This window comes from Schistocerca cancellata, chromosome 7, assembly GCF_023864275.1.
Source record: "Schistocerca cancellata isolate TAMUIC-IGC-003103 chromosome 7, iqSchCanc2.1, whole genome shotgun sequence".
In the NCBI taxonomy this organism is placed as follows: domain Eukaryota; kingdom Metazoa; phylum Arthropoda; class Insecta; order Orthoptera; family Acrididae; genus Schistocerca; species Schistocerca cancellata.
In genome coordinates this window covers 378,352,328-378,368,117 of record NC_064632.1, presented here as the reverse complement: position 1 = coordinate 378,368,117, position 15,790 = coordinate 378,352,328, and positions in this window count along the sequence as shown.

The following is a 15,790-nucleotide window of genomic DNA, read 5'->3' as shown; positions in this document are numbered from 1 at the left end:
TAGCGTTGCGCAGTTGGAGGTGAGCCGCCAGCAGTGGTGGATGTGGAGAGAGAGATGGCGGAGTTTTGAAATTTGTAATACTGGATGGCATGAACTGCTATATATATTATGATTATTAAGGTAAATACATTGTTTGTTCTCTATTAAAATCTTTCATTTGATAACTATGCCTATCAGTAGTTAGTGCCTTCCGTAGTTTGAATCTTTTATTTAGCTGGCAGTAGTGGCGCTCGCTGTATTGCAGTAGTTCGAGTAATGAAGATTTTTGTGAGGTAAGTGATTTGTGAAAGGTATAGGTTAAAGTTATTCAGGGCCATTCTTTTGTAGGGATTTTTGAAAGTCAGATTGCGTTGCGCTAAAAATATTGTGTGTCAGTTTAAGCATACTCTTGTATAATTTTTCTAAGGGGATGTTTCATATGTCGACTCTTAGCCGAGGATACCACACTGGAATCTTCTGATTTTTTCTTATAGTTTGTGTATTTAGTGTAGCTTTTGTTTATTGCTAGCGCGTAATTATAGAGAGAATTTAGTTTGTAGTTTTGGTTTTTCATTGTTGTACAGTAAAACAGTTGTGGCATGCATGTAGATTTGCACCAAGTATTACGCAGCTGCGCTTGCAATTAACTAGATATTATTTTCAGTGCTATGTTAATGTGTTCTCCTATTTTTGCTCATCAAATTGTGCTTTTCTGTGTTATCGTGTGAAATATTGTGACAATAATGGCGTGTGAAAAACGTAATACTAGGCTCCAAAGTAAACTGAGAAATGACGGTGAAGATGAAAGCAGTGTGTTAGCGCCACTGTGTAATGAATTAACTAATGTTCAAAGTAGTAATTTGGTAATTGTGCATAGGGAAATGGAACGGGCGGCAAACAATGGTGTAGGCAGTGAAACAATTAGTGAACAGGGAAGAATTATCGATCGATCGGTCGGCAACAGCTTGCCTCAGGAATACGAAATGACAGGACACAAACTTGCAAATAGTGTAGATTCAGGTTTTGTGTCCTCACCCTTTTCTCAAATAAGTCAAGACACATTTTCTGCTTTTCAAACTGCGAATATTGCCGGTTCAAATGCATTGCCGAATAGCACTGAGGAACATGTTTCAGACACCAGTGCATTGTTATTACAATTAATGCAACAAATGGGACAGAAGCTTCAAAAGTTAGGCACAATGGAACAAAATCTTCAAAAGTTAAACACAATGGAACAAAATCAGAGACAAACACAGCAAAAGTTAGACACAATGGAACAAAATCTTCAAGAGTTAGACACAATGGAACAAAATCAGAGATAAACACAGCAAAAGCTTCAAAAGTTAGACACCACACTTGAACAAACACGTGAAGATTTAACTACTGAGTTACATAACACTGAATCGAAATGTCAAAAAGTCTGTAATGATGTAAAAACACAAATTTGTGAGCATTTTCAACCTATTTTTTCGTGGCATGAAAATGCATTACAGAATCATGAAGCAGCCATAAAAGAACTGCAAACTATTGATCATCAAAATCATGAGACCCTGCAAGCTAAAACTGACTCAGTTGCATCTACCGATTTGGTTACGCAACTTGCAAAAACTCAAGAAAACTTTAAGGACACAGTAGATACTCTGAATATTGGTTCAGAAAGACACATGGAGGAAATTAGTTCATTATCAGAGAAAGTAGTTGAACTTTCGGATCAGCTAAATAATTTATCTAAGAAGGTAGATGATAATGTGAATGACACAAAACCGGTAGTCTTTAATGACACAGAAGAGTGCGAACAAATTAGGAAACTGAAACAAAATCTGAATCAAATTAATACGCAACACCAAAGAGAAATCCGGGAAGTACAAGATCAGCTGACACAGGTAATACAAGAATTACGTATTTTAGAGGACACTCGCGCTCCAATACGGGAAGAGGGACATAGAAATACGGAACAGCCACAAAATAATAACACAGGGCACTTCGGAAATTATGAAAGAAATTGGCAAGGTACACCGAATTTTGAGATGGAACCGCCGAAACGACGTAACAATGACCGACATGCGACTCGCCGACATGATGATTTTGACTATAAGCTGTTCATTACTACACGCAAATTCAAAACGTTTAAGATTTCTGCCAACGACATGACTCGCACCGCAGGCAGCCGTGTGCGCCAGCTGGCTCAGAGAAAAATAACATAGACGCTAACCTTGAGAAAATTTTTAGCATTCCTCACCGACCTATACCACATGATAATTCTGTTCAAGTTGAACCTCTGCGTACTAGGAAGAGTAAAGGATTGCACCACATTTCACATGTAAAGCCGTTTATTGAAAGATGATCTGCTTTATAACTTAGTCTTTGCCATAAAATTTTTCACTTCACGTTACTAGTATGCTTTGTCAGACTTAGAAACTGTTAACATGCAACAATGTTTTGAAGTTAACTATCCAGTCAAGAACCAAGAGAACTTATTTAAACAGAAATTACGAATGCATTGTTATAGTGAACGGATGATGAAGTGTTGTTGTTTGTACATTCTTGCTTGTTAGTTGCACGATTACGTAATGACTATAAGAGTTACATACTTGGAACATATACTGGTACTGCTAATGAGATTTTAATGCAACATTTTGCTTTACTTGAAAATACATTCTGGATTTAAAGTACCTTCTGTGAGATACCAGATGACATAGTGGTTAGTTTATGTGTCAGCTACACGATTTTATCACGACACTACTAATGAGTGACAATTTACAATGTTGCTTTTGCGGTGTTTCTGTTTTATATCTGCACAGTTTTTCTGAATTATTCTGGAAAGTAAAACATATTTTAGTAGTAACTTTTGTGGTATAGCTACAATGAGACAGCCTCTTTCGTAGCACAAAAATACGTTACAGCACAGTACTTTCTTCATCACGACAATAAGCGTAATAACTAAGATATCTATACGCAAAGCATTTCACTTTTGTTTATCATGAGGTAAGTACATTGACTTCTGCAGAATTTAGCTTTCAGAGGACAATAACTACGACACTTCCACAGAGATTATCTTACAGCAAGACGCACATTTAGCGCTACAGGACACGCATTTGAGTGATTAATTTTGTACTTAAATCATTTATTTTTAAAGATATTTGAAGTACAATGATACAAAGGTTTTCCGTAATACATTTCATTCCATTGTTGTAATCTGTAACACCTGAGGGTATAATTACATTAATCCTCAGGGGGGTACACGCTTACATTTTGTATCATGTGTTTGGCAAGCACAAGGAACCCTAGCTAATATGGTATTTGCTTACACAACTTTACACATCGGTACCATATTTCTCTAACACATAATTACACAGCTATCTGATCATTTAACTGAGAGAGACAAACTTTTTTACTACGGCAGTGACAGATGTTTACGTAATTACACCGTTGGATAACTTCACACTTACGAAATTGTATTTTGTCTGTACTTTGTGAACTGTTCATATTTCTTCAGACCCATTGTGATATTATGAGAGCTTTGAATGATATATTTGGTATGGGATCACGATTTTTAAAGTACGTTTGAGGCAGATGACACTTTTGACATGAGCAGAGAATTTTTTTTAATTATTGGAGGAAGCTATGACAATTTTGAGAGTTGACTGAGGTGTTATGATGTTATTATGACGATGACTATGTGTATTATGCTGTTGCGGTATGTTTATGATCAATAAGCTGATGCTATATGATTTGATTAAGCTACGTATCTGTTATGATGAAATATTGAAGAAGTGTCGACGAATAAGGTAAAGAATAATGAGTAGTGTTTAGGGACTCTGGTTTGTGAAAAAGGTTGTTGGAAACTAAGAATTGTACTTTAAGAGTTATGAAATGTGTGTAAATGCGTGAATGTATCACAATGCCGGCGAAAATTTTTTGGACACTGTTATATTTATAGGATTTTGTTTCTACAGATTTGTAACGCAAATTCTTGACCTGTGAAATATTTTTATATGAGACTGTCACTGTAGTGGAAACTGCTGTCATAAATATTTCTGTAAGAAAGTTAAGTGACCACCTGCACGTAATGCGTCGTGGGCACCCAGCTGTGTCAGACGGCTGGAGAAAAATCCATTGGTGTGTGCCTTTTGAGACGCACAGGTAGAAAAAAAAGGGAGGCCATTAACCTCGCTATTGACATTCCTTTATAGAAAGCACTGCAAATACGACACGCTCATTACTTGGAAACATTCTTACATCTGCACACCTGATTATGACAAGTATCTTTCTACGAGAGTTGAGAGATTTTTTTACTACCTTACGAAATGCCATATGGCTAATGAATGATGTTTCATGCCTTCCTTTGTACATATTTGCTCATTTTCTTTAATATCTAGTTCCTAACTGCACTGCAGCATTGGTTAAAATAAAATTTTATAGATGTACTAATATAAATATTTTATGCCTACAGATCCAGTAAAAAAATAACTGTATGATGTACTTAAACAAAAAAACGAAGGAGCACAAAAACATTTCACAGGAATTGCATACACAATTTTCTTTTCAAGTACTTGGTAATTTCTTTTGTAGAATAATTTGTGGTGCACCACTTAATTTACACAGACATTAAGATGTGAATATACATTTCCCTTGTCTGCATTTTTGTCTTTAGTGTAATGTTTTTTTTCTGCTTGAGCTATGTCATGTTTAGATATAAGTTATTTCATTTGCTTCTGCTGTTTGCCAGGCATAGTGTTACTGAATTTGACTTTGTGTTACTCTGCTAAGCCAGTTTACTACTGATTTATTTTTCTTGTTTGCTGCTCATTGCCTTATATTAGTTGTAATATTGTTGCTTACTTTGCCAATTTGTATTTTTTTTGTCCTTGCTGTCTGTGTTAATTTGTTATGTGCTGCTGCATTGCCTCGTCCCTTGGTATAAATATCTGAGCTCAGTAGATTTAAGTTAGCTTAAGAGGGGGTAGACTATGTAAGAAACTAACTATGATGAATTGGAAGAAATGCATTAAGAAGCTATAAGAAAATGGTTTGGCCAAAAAAGTAGTGTACAGTGGAAAAAAAACTATTTTTGAAAGAGGATATGAACAGAATACAGAAAGCATGCTTGGATAGGATTTTTTTGGTGGAAGCAGAGGTTTAAATAAGACGAAAGATCTATGGAATGAAGTTTTAGGTTGGACTGCAGTACCAAATGTTACACTGAAAACAAACCCTGTCCTTTCCTTTTGTGTCATCCCTCTATATGTTTGTGTATCCGTGTGTATTTGTGTTTTTCCTGTCTTTATGTGTTTAGCTGATGAGAGCTATGTTGTAGAATTTTTCTAATACTATGTTATTTACTTTGTAAAGATGTTTAGACATTATTTATTCTGTTTTGCTTTAATGCTCATGTGTGAAGTTGATGTTTCGAAAGTTATTCTGATCTTTTATGTATGTACTCATGTCATAATTCCTGTAACACTGATGTATATGTTATTTCGATTCTTTTGTAAAGCCTGTACTACAAATGTTATCTGTATTGTTATGTTTTTAATGATGTATTTTGTACCTTTGTTATTGTATTCTTATGTTATAAAATTGTAATTGACACCAGATCATCTAATTAAGTAACTTGTACATTACATTTCACTGCACACGTTTCTGTTGGTCATAGTATATGGACAATATGTGAGAAGTAGGGACTGATAGTGTTTGCACGTGTGTTAATAATTCAGCAAGGGACTGGGTAATAGCATTGCTGGTTCTAAGGACATTTCAAAAAAAATTTTGTGAGTGCACGAGTGGTGGTTCATGGACTTGTTATATTGTCCACAAGACTCTTCGATTGTGGCACCTGCACAGTCGCAACTGATGGCTGCTGGCCATCTCTACAAGGACTACAGTGGGTCTACACCTTTGATGATCCATCAATACCATTATTTCTACAAGAACTGCAGTGGGTCTGCACTTCTGGTGGTCCACCAATACCGTAATCTCTACAAGGATTGCAGTGGGTCTGCACCTCTGGTGGCCCACCAATACCATACTCTCTACCAGGACTACAGTGGGTCTGCTCTGTGATGACCTACCTACCAATATTCTTCAAAACGTCGAATGACTCTGCTGTGGGTTTGCTCTGTTGTGGCCCATTACCTGTCAGCATGTCAAGAGTCAGCATTGTCTTTCCGTTGGAAGGACAACACTACTTCTTCAAGACTGCATGGAAATCCACTACTTCCATGTGCATTGTCTTTTACTGCTCGGACTTTGAGGAAAGAAACGGCAGTTTTACTGTGATGAATGATCAGGACTGTCTTTATGGACTGTGAGAAAATTTTAGCTTTTGACCAACATTGTATTAATAAGTGTGTGCATTTGATTTCTTTGTTATTGTAATTATGAAAAATTTTTTTCAAATCTGTATTGGCCAGTGCCCAAAACAATTTGTAAAATTTTTTGTGGGGAGCATGGGGGCTATGTAAGTAGGCTGTTTAGGTTCTTATATTGGTAACGTCGCTGCCACGTAGCGCTCTCTGTATCAAAATCACTGGCTGTGCTGTGTGCAGTCTGTGGCTAGTTTGCATTGTTGTCTGCCATTGTAATATGAACTTTGGTGTGGAGATAGTATGAGCGCTGAGGAATAACAAATCCTACTTGAGAAAATGTGTAGCACAATATATTTATTGACGTGCAGAATATAATGCCAATTAACGAAACTTGTTTACTCTTTGATGAAGCTATTTTCTCTTTGACTTGATCATAGTCGGGAAAATGATTTTATTGGTTGGTGCTCTACGTAACACGATTAAACGTAATGAATACAGTCCGCAACGTGTTTAATCCACATTTCCATACGAATACTATTAAATCTGAAAGTAACTTTGCTACATTTTCACGACTAAACCTCTAACCTATTTTTATGCAATTTCGTATGGAGATAGCTAGAACCCTGAGGGAAAACATAAGATACTTCATAAATTAAAAATAGAAATCAAACGGCCCAAGAGAAGGTGAACTAGTTGGATATTTCAGAAATTAAAAAAAGGAAGAAAACGATATAAGAGAAGGTGATGTAGAAATAGATTTTCTTTTTACTACATCAGTGAAGATATACCATCTTAAAATATTATTACACTTGTTGCATAATTTACATGATGTGTAATGTATAGTTGCTTCAGTAGTATGATTCGCAGATGTATGCTCCTGCCCACACCTTCCGCATGCATGCATCGCTCAGCAGCTATATAGCGTGTACCATTGCGTTACGTCGTGCGTTGGGTCAGTTGGCTGTTGCAGTGGAAGTGGGTGGCGGCGATGGTGGGAAGGGCACACATCGCCATCTATGCTTACCTGAACAGGTAGACATGTGAGGCCAGCTTACTTTATTGCACGTGTGATAGCTTAATTAGTCACCCTAACTCATCATAACAAAACTACTGTAATGTAAATGCAGCAGTGGGTAACAGATAGTATGATCACAAAATGGTAAAATTGATACATACAAAACTTCAAAGTAGAGTGGATCCTAGCACGTCGAGCATAATTATTTCCAGAATCTTATTCGTAGTGCTAAATATACATTAATTGAAACCATTTATCCCACATAAATTAATGTAAAATATGATAATGCATTCCAGGTAGAAACGTACTAAAAGTTTTATCTTATTCATGCCATTTATTCAAAGAAAATTATACATACAGTATTATGTACTTTATTATTCACGATAAATGACTAATTACTTTTACAGTAATTTGTGTGTAATCACTTGTTTTTCCCAACACTTCAACAATTGGTGAAAATGCGACACAGCATTATCGTCAAATTCCTAGCGCACGTAGCCACTGCTTTGTTGGAATGATGATTTTCAATGTATGATGCAACCGATTCCCATGCTTTCAGAATTTCTCCTATTGCGCCAGAAGATTGCTACTTTGCTGTGACCGCCTCCTCCTCCTGTGAAAAGCTCCTCTCTACAACTTCCTGCTGTGAAACACACTGCAACTCCATAAGCTCTTCAATGGTCACTTCTTGACTATGATATTCCACAAGCTCGTCGATATCACTGCTATCCATTTCTAGTCTACATCTACATCTACATCCACACTCCGCAAGCCACTTGACGGTGTGTGGTGGAGGGTACCTTGAGTACCTCTATCGGTTCTCCCTTCTATTCCAGTCTCGTATTGTTCATGGAAAGAAAGATTGTCGGTATGCCTCTGTGTGGCCTCTAATCTCTCTGATTTTATCCTCATGGTCACTTCGTAAGACATATACTGCTTGACTCCTCGGTGAAGGTATGGTCTCGAAACTTCAACAGAAGCCCGTACCGTGCTACTGAGCGTCTCTCTTGCAGTCTTCCACTGGAGTTCATCTATCATTTCCGTAACGTTTTCGCGATTACTATATGATCCTGTAACGAAGCGCGCTGCTCTTCGTTGGATCTTCTCTATCTCTTCTATCAACCCTATCTTGTACGGATCCCACCTGTTACCGACTGTTCGTCTAAAATTGTGAACCACATGTTTGTGACTATTACAGCGCCATCTACCACAAAGCGAAAAAAGTGGTCCAACTAAAACATTCATATTTCTTTACGTACTACACGAATATGTAATAAAAATGGGTGTTCCTATTTTCAAAAACGCAGTTGATATCCGTTTGACCTATGGCAGCGCCATAGAGCGGGCCAACCATACCGCCATCTGGTTTCCCCCTTCAAGCTAGACGAGTTTCGTTCTTTGTAGTTTTTTCGTTTGATGCTTGTTTCGTGAGATATTTGGCCCGGTCACTATCAATGGACCACCCCGTAAATGTTTCTTGTTATTAATTATAAAATTGTTCAATTGATAACAAAGTATACCGCTTGCATAGAGTTAGATTAATAAAGTTATTATTTTTATAAATGTAGATATCGCTACCACCTTTATCGGAGCGATACTAATACTATAAGAATTATTCTTGGTTACATCACACCAATAACATGACGAATAAACATTGCGAACTGAAGGTACAGTACTACTGGGAGCTATTAGAACCCAGGGTCATGTGGCACAATGCAAGTTTCATTTAGAAAAATCATAACTTTTGATAGGGAGATGGAGGGGGAAGGGAGGGGATGGGAGGGGGAGAACAACAGAGCACATCTGAATGGACACACACTTACAGCCTACTGCTGTATCTTGCAGAAGTCACAGGGTCACTTGTGTATTGAGGCAGCTAGCGTTTTTGTGATGCTGGAAACACATTTACTGTTACAGCATATTATATTCTCTCATTAGTTGCATTTCTGTTTATGGTGTCACTGTTCAGTAGCATTTTTTGGAATACTGACATTTTACTACAAACAGCAAAGCCTTTGTGGCTCAGTTCATCCAATCTGACACGAAGTTCTGACATCTCATATTTAGCCGCTTACAAACCATCAATGAGCAGTTTTTAATACGTCTGTTCGAGTAATCTCTTTGCAGAGTGCCTGGAACTTCTTTTATATGCATAAAATGCTAATCGTTCTTCACTAATGGTATTTTAATCCGTGGGTATGCCTGCATTTTTCTACACCCAGTCAGGCATGTTGTTAACCAAGAGCAGGTTTCCAGTCGGCAGTTGTACGGTTGCCAAGAGTAAAAGAACAAGTAACGCACCTTTCACGCTCTTTAGTATGACCTGCTGCAATCTGCGAAACGTTAATTCTCCATTCGCACCGCTCATCACAGTACCTTTCTGGCATATAATTTTTAATGAAAGTTCTACTGTACTGTGCAAGAACTAGCGAAATACAGAGAACTCTTAGAGTATGGTTTACAGTTTACGAATACAGTGTCACAAGGCACAACGGAAGATACCCGCCCTGTACAGTTAACCACAAACTTGCCATCCACAGATCTGAAGATAGCCGTGTGAAATCATCTCATTCCAAATCATCTCATTCCATGGCTGTCGTTTCTTTTTAGTTCTCTTTCGCAGATATTCTTTTGTCACGTGCAGTCTCAGGCTCCGGCACAGCACAATCTGGAGCACACCGCGACCTGCGCTTGAAGGGGCTCGCAACTCGTCAGCTGATGCCTTCATCGACGGCACATGGCCAGTACATAGGCACCTGCGTCAGCCATGCAGGAGTACATCAGATCTTCGAGCAGCTGGTGGTATCTCCTGAACCGATCTTGAAATCATGATGTTGCCTGTGGACTTGTATATGTACTGTATTACTACATTGGATATCTATGCTATTACGTAAGGCGACTTGGCTTTGGATTCCTGGATCTCCTAGCGGAACTATCTGGTTCTGTATTGGAATCTAGTGGACTTTGACTCAGTACAGTAAGGTCAAGAACTAAATCACTTTTACTATGACTGTTTTTTAGTGTGTGAACAAATCAGAGCCGGCCTCGGTGGTCTAGTGGTTCTAGGCGCGCAGTCCGGAACCGCGAGACTGCTACGGTCGCAGGTTCGAATCCTGTCTCGGGCATGGATGTGTGTGATGTCCTTAGGTTAGTTAGGTTTAATTAGTTCTAAGTTCTAGGCGACTGATGACCTCAGCAGTTAAGTCGCATAGTGCCCAGAGCCATTTGAACCATTTGAACAAATCAGAGTTAATTCCAAGTTCATTGTCGAATACTTCAGATATCTGTCATAACTTGTACACAGCCTCACAACCACATTACACTGATATACATATTTTCAGCTAAGACTAGAGTAGCATAGTTACTTTCAGAAGGAAGTGAATGTACTTACTGAGTAATGTGCACTCAGTGATCTTCATGTCGATCGCTACAAGATGACAATATTGCTGATACATTACGGTGTCGTTTGTATTCATCATGTTGTGGCCAGTACTGACAAATTTTGATGCTGAGTAAATTCGGTGTCCTGTACGTTATGGTGCAGGTAAAACAGACCGCCTCAAATATGTGGGATGATCATAAACAGACAGAAAATCCTGTAAGGGTGTTGCAGGGTAGGTTGCGCTGAGAAATTATTGTTAAGAAAAAATATTCGTTATATTGCGCCATTTGTTAATTAATTAGCGTTGAAGTCAATCATTGGTACAATTTCAAGCGGCCTGTCAGAGACGGTGACGCAAGACGTGTCCTTCCTTTCGTTTCCTAAAGTCTAACAATAGAGCGATACAAACATTTGACTTGGAACAGTAGTAATGACCGGACTTGAGTCAAAGGCTGAGCAGTCTTGTGCGTTATCATATACGTTGTGAGGACAACTGACACTAGTTACGACTGGTGGGCTGCTTAAATTTGCGCGCGCAACGGTCTGAGAGGCTAACTTCAATTCTAATTAACTTGGAAATAGTGCAATGTATCGAAATTTTTCTGAACAATATTTCTCAGCGTAGCCTACCCTTCAACACACTTACAAGCTCTAAAGATTATTTTGGACCACCCTGTACACAGGAGGAGTTAATAAGAGGGTGTCCCAGGAGGAAGGGTCAACATTCAGGGGTATGACAGGAATGATTATTTGCAACAAAGCCGGCCGCGGCGGTCTAGCGATTCTAGGCGCTCAGTCCGGAACCGCGCGACTGCTGCGGTCGCAGGTTCGAATCCTGCCTCGGGCATGGATGTGTGTGATGTCCTTAGGTTAGTTAGGTTTAAGTAGTTCTAAGTTCTAGGGGACTGATGACCACAGCTGTTAAGTCCCATAGTGCTCAGAGCCAGCCATTTGCAACAAAATACTTCACATGCACATATACCCTATTCTGAATGATTTCTGAAACAGAAGATACTTAATGCCCAATGTTATTTATTTTCTTTATTATTCAATACATTATCAGACTTACACATTTACACATATTCTACAGTTGGTTTTAAACTCTGTTGTCCTCTAAGCTTCGATGATAAGTTTCTTAAGGTATATCTTTCAAACTTTTCGATTAATCTCCAAGGATGTGCAGCTTGCACAATGTGTTTGGTAACCAAAGAGTCCCCCAGCCGTTCATAGCATCTTCTTCATTTTCGTTTTAGTGTCATGTTCAGTTCATTTTTCTTTCATCTTTCCTATGAGAATCATTTCTGCGCCCTCTGATGAAAGTCTGCTCCACAGACGTGAACGCTTTAAGAACTCTGTAGAATCCTGTGCCTCCATATCGTGTTTACAAGGTTTCCAAAATCGTTTGCTTTTATTGCAAGAGCAGGCACGGACGCGAAATCAGCATCTAGGCCACGTAAAAAAATGCAACAAACCATAGATTCTGACGATCCTGATATTTTCGATAGTTTACTACTGGTACTAGTGAAACGTCCCCTTAGAAAAATTTCTGAATTACTGTGCTGATAAACCTCTTACATTATTTGCTTTTCAAACAGCTGAGCAAAACTGAACGTACTCAAACATTCACTAAAGTGACACACAATACTTTTAGCGCAACGCAATCTGACTTTCAAAAATCCCTACAAAAGAGTGACCCTGAATAACATTAACCTATACCTTTCACAAATCACTTACCTCACCAAAAATCTTGGTTACTCGAACTACTGCAATACAGCGAGCGCCACTACTGCCAACTAAATAAAAGATTCAAACTACTAAAGGCGCTAACTACTGATAGGCATAGTTAGCAAATGAAAGATTTTGATAGAGAACAAACAATGTATTTACCTTAATACTGTTGAAAAGTCATAATATACATAGCAGTTCATGATATCCAGTCTTACAAATTTCAAAACTCCGCCATCTCTCTCCCCACACTGCTGGCGGCTCACCTCCAACTGCTCAACGCTACGCGCTGTTCACATCCATCTGCCCAACACTACAATGGCAGACAACAATGCAAACTAGCCACAGACTGCACACAGCACAGCCAGTGATTTTCATACAGAGCGCTACGTGGCGTTACCAATAAGAAAACCTAAACAGCCTACTTACACTAGGCGACTCGAGGCCCCAAGCGCATACACAGTTGTAATTACACGATTGGCACTTCGTGCTGCCAAGACCACTGGGACGCAGTGTTGCTTGCTGGATTGCAGAACGAAAGTACTGAACTTCTTCTGCCTTCCCTTTCTCTTCTTTCTGCGTCTCTCTACATTCTCTTTCCCGACCTTTTATCCTTTTTCTGTCCGTGCCTTTTGTTTTTCGGTTCTACCATGTATTAAGTAATGCACCGTAATAAGAGTGATAATAATGAAAGAGAATTGATCTGTCGTACTCCTGTACGATGATAAGAGTGGGTATGATGACTTCCAGCTTTTATTCCCAAGAGGGCATCGAAGTTTCGTTGACATGAAGATATGCATGAGGTTGTTTTATTGATGTTATTTTTGAGCAGGCAAGCGGTCTTATCGTTCATGTGCTTGAAGGTAATTAAGTGGAGAACAAAGCTCTTGAGTCTGTTGTTATCATCATCATCATCATCATCATCATCATCATCATCAACATCATCAGCCAATTCAATCATTAGATGATGTGGCCTCTTCGAGTCGTGGGTTCAGGTAGGCTTTCAGAAGTCTTCTCCAAGTGGGACGGTCTTGGGCAGTTCTCTTCCAGGTGTTACCAGCGATCTTCTTGATGTCTTTGTCCCATCTGTCTGGTGGTCTTCCTCTAGGCCTCCGGTGCTCTCTCGGACTCCACTCCAGTACTAGCTTCGTCCATCTGTTGTCTTTTCTTCTTGCAACTTGGGCAGCCCACTGCCATTTCAAGGAACCTACTCTCTCTAAGATGTCATTAACCTTCGTCACAGACCGGATGTCATCTGCCCTTTTCCTGTCCTTTCTTGTATAGCCCAGCATTGATCTCTCCATGGCTCTCTGTGCTGCCCTAAGTTTCCCTTTTGTGAATGAGTTCAGTGTCCACGTCTCGCAGCCATACGTCATCACAGGAACAATGCATTGATCAAATACTGCTTTCTTCAGATTTACTGGCATTTTTTATCTGAATACTTTTGAATTCTTGCCAGCCAAGCTTGATGCGTCGATAGATTTGTGGTCTTATGTCTCCCTTCATTTTTATAATCTGGCAAAGGTAGACATATTCACTGACCTCTTCTAGTAGACTGTCCTTGACTTTCACATCTCCAGCTGGGACCCATTTGTTGGATATTACTTTTGTTTTGGAAAGGTTGGTGTTCAAGCCAACCAGCTGACATTCCGATGCAAAATCTGTAACTAAGTTTTGGAGCTCTGCGAAGTCTTTGGCCAGTAAGGCAATATCATCAGCAAATCTCAAGTTGGTAAGCCTTCTTCCATTAATGCTAATTCCCTTACCTTCCCAGCTCAGCTTTGACATAGCCATTTCCAATACAGCAGAGAACAGTTTTGGGGAGATGGGATCGCCTTGCTTGACACCCCTCATGATGCGGAATTCTTGATTCGCCGATGTTAACAAAAGCTGTTCGTGCAGATGGTTGTTGTCTTGCAAACGTCCCCATGTGTTGACTCAGAGATCGAGACGTGGGTGCACGATCCGTTACAGCCATGCGGATAAGATGGCTGTCATGTCGACTGCTAGTGATACGAGGCCGTTGGAATCCAACACGGCGTTCCCCCGTATTACCCTCCTGAACACACCGATTCCATATTCTGCTATCAGTAATTGGATCTCGACCAACGCGAGCAGCAATGTCGCGATACGATAAACTGCAATCGCGATAGGCTACAATCCGATCTTTATCAAAGTCGGAAACGTGATGGTACGCGTTTCTCCTCCTTACACGAGGCATCACAACAACGTTTCACCAGGCAACGCCGGTCAACTGCTGTTTGTGTATGAGAAATCGGTTGGAAAGTTTCGTCATGTCAGCACGTTGTAGGTGTCGCCACCGGCGCCAACCTTGTGTGAATGCTCTGAAAAGCTAATCATATGCGTATCACAGCATCTTCTTTCTGTCGGTTAAATTTCGCGTCTGTAGCTCGTCATCTTCGTGGTGTAGCAATTTTAATGGCCAGTAGTGTACATACATACATACGTGCAGAGGTCATCCATATTTATAATATTTATGGATATTCATGTATTATTGCTATTCGGCATATCCTTTCCGCATAGAATTGAAATTTGTCCCCTGTGAAGCCTCTGTTCAGTATGAGATTGAATTGAAGGGCCTGTATTACTGCGGTATTACCGATATGAAATAACGGAAAGGAAACGTGGAGGGAAAGAGGCAGGTAGGAAATAATGACTTTCAGCCACACACAGGGCATTGCGGCAACGCAACGGAGGCAGTTGAAAGATTGTGCCGGGTGAGGACTCGAACCCGGAGCTCCGCTTCTCTACGACTGCTGCCTTAAACGCCTCTGCCATCGGAAATCCTTTGCGTCAGACGCAAATTTCCAACTTAACGCTCGTAGCACCGCAACGATGCCCACCCACATACCCACCCTCGCAGATTTCTGATACACATAGGAGTTCAGACGTTGGTTCTGCATCGACATGAAACTTTCTACATCTACATCCATACTCCGCAAGTCACCTGACGATGTGTGACGGAGGGTACCTTGAATACCTCTATCGGTTCTCCCTTCTATTACAGTCTCGTATTGTTCGTGGAAAGGAGGATTGTCGGTATGCCTCTGTGTGGGCTCTAATCTCTCTGATTTTATCCTCATGGTCTCTTCGCGAGATATACGTAGGAGGGACGGTATGTTCTCGAAACTTCAACAAAAGTCCGTACCGAGCTACTCAGCGTCTCTCCTGGAGAGTCTTCCACTGGAGTTTATCTGTTATCTCTGTCATTACTAAATGATCCTGTACCGAAGCGCGCTGCTCTCCGTTGGATCTTCTCTATCTCTTCTATTAACCCTATCTGGTACGGATCCCACACTGCTGAGCAGTATTCGAGCAGTGGGCGAACAATCGTACTGTAACCTTCTTCCTTTGTTTTCG